At 41.4% G+C, this 2,306-nt stretch overlaps 1 pseudogene; it reads right to left on the reverse strand.

The window, feature by feature from the left end:
* Window positions 1-1,244: 1,244 nt before the first annotated feature.
* LOC115032300 (U6 spliceosomal RNA) lies at window positions 1,245-1,345 on the reverse strand (annotated as a pseudogene).
* Between the last annotated feature and the right edge of the window lie 961 nt (window positions 1,346-2,306).

The following is a 2,306-nucleotide window of genomic DNA, read 5'->3' on the forward strand; positions in this document are numbered from 1 at the left end:
GTGGACATTTTGGTTGTTTCTGATTTCTTTCTCTGTATTGTAGTAGACATCTTTGACCTAAACTATTAGGATACAGAGTCATTTCTCTGAGGATGCCCTGAGCTGGGCCTATAGGTGCTCTTTGATGACTTCTACCTAGCATAGTCCTCCCTTCTGTGGCCTTCATAGGTTACATGGACATGGGACACCTATTTGACACCTTTTAGTCCCTATTGAGTCTCATAGTGTGTGTCTCCATTTTCCTCTACACAGATGATCTTTTGAAAAGTATTGGAGAAAGAAACAAAGCAAAGAATCTAGACATCATTGTCCTCAAGTTCAAGCACAGAATGGGGAGTGCAATACAGTCTACATGTGCTGTTGTTCCTCAGCAAGAGCCAGGCCACCAGGCAGCAAGAGGTGTAGGCAACTCCCAGGAAGAAGTAATAGGGAAGAAGAACATGATTTGGGGAAGAAAGGTCAGAGTTTCTCTGGAGGAAAACGGGCTTCTAAAGTTACAGCATTTTTCCACATAGTGGCTACATTTTCGAAGTCATTTTTTGTGCATATAAATCCTGATTTACCATATACATGATAGTCATTCTCCATTACCATATGAATGCTGTCACTTTTGATTAGTAATTTCAGATTGAAGCACACAAAATACTTTGTGCATTATAATGTTTTATATTAACTCAAAGAGACAAAAATAAAAAAATGTACCATCCCCTTTATGAGTACTAAGGATTGATAGGAGTAACTGAGGAATAGCAGGTGCTTGGAGTGGTAGTGGATTCTCTGTTCTTCCTTATCATTCTGAAGGCTTCTTTGTAAGAATCTCACTCCCTTCCATTGCCTGACCTCCCTGGTATCCCTCTGATTCTGACCCTTCCCACCACCACATTTTGAGATAGCATGTATACAAACTGAAGCCTGCACAGGCTCACTTTTCCTCAGTTTCTCCTGCACTGATCCTTTTCTTGTTCACTCTGTATTATGATCTCATCCCTTAAAATGTACCACTTTTCCTTCTGTGCCCTCCCCACATTATTTCCTCTAGTGATTCTGCTATCATCTCAAATAAATGTTGATTTCTTGGGGAAGCCTACCTTTCCCTACTTCTACATTTGCCTTATTCTGTGCAACATTTAATAATATCCAAAATTAGCTGTCTGTTAATATATTTGCTGTTAACTTACCACTGAAGTTTACTCTGCCTACCAAACTGCTATTCATATCTTTTTTTTAATTAGGTATTTTCTTTAAAAACTATGGAACGCTTCACGAATTTGCGTGTCATCCTTGCACAGGGGCCATGCTAATCTTCTGCATCGTTCTAAACTTAGTATGTGGAAGCCGTGCTGCGAGCAATCGCAAGCCGCGAGCAATCGCAATTATAAGATGGCACTGGCCTCCGCTGTGCCTAACTAGTAAACAAGCCTTGTGCTCAAGTGCGAGACTGAACTCACGCTTAGTCACTGCCCATCTCGGGACGTAGTAGTGGGGTGATGGGCGAGCAATGAATCAGGAGCTGACATGCCACATCAGGTGCTGAAACACCATGGCTGAGGGCTATATAAGCGACCCCATTTTCCAGGGTCTGGAAAATGCTTTATTGCTTGAAGAAGCAATAAAGCTTTTTGCTGCAGAAGATTCCGGTTGTCCTGAGTGTGTTCTTGCCGGCGAGAACTGTAGCTCGGGATAAGTGGCACCGAAGACCTGGGAACTACCATCACACCGGTGCAAGGGAGATCCCTCGTTCGCGGGGCTGAACCAGAACTGCACCTAAATGTTGAGTCTTTTGTTCTTTTCCAGGCGGTCAGCTGAGAAACAGGTAAAACTAAGCTAGTTTAGACAGTGGAGTAGCATATGAGACTTTCTTGAACCTTATGAGAAGAAAATCCAAGTTTCTATCCTTTGTGCTATTTGTGAAAGTGAATAAATTGGTCACCAACTGGTGTTGATGGCCAAGCTGTGACCATTATGCTTGACAGCTTCATGATGCTGCAATGCTATAGATACCAAAGTGGAAAATCGAATGAGCCAAATATTCCCAAGATATTGCTGAGTCACCAAATCAACATGCTCTGGGTTTTAAATTACATGTGATCATCTGCAAATGTAACAGAAAGAATACCTGTGATGATAAGCTGAACGTATGCTCTTAAAATGAACTTCTGACAGTCTAATAAGTAGATACAATAACCTTGTATCAATAGCAAGGAATCAACAGCAATGGACAATTAGTTGACATTTTGGGAAATACTGTTATTACTGGTATTATATTCCTGAAATATCCTTCACATTCTGCCAAGACTCAGCTCATT

Source organism: Mus caroli, unplaced genomic scaffold (genome assembly GCF_978045245.1).
Source record: "Mus caroli unplaced genomic scaffold, Mus_caroli_1 scaffold_9, whole genome shotgun sequence".
Classification (NCBI taxonomy): domain Eukaryota; kingdom Metazoa; phylum Chordata; class Mammalia; order Rodentia; family Muridae; genus Mus; species Mus caroli.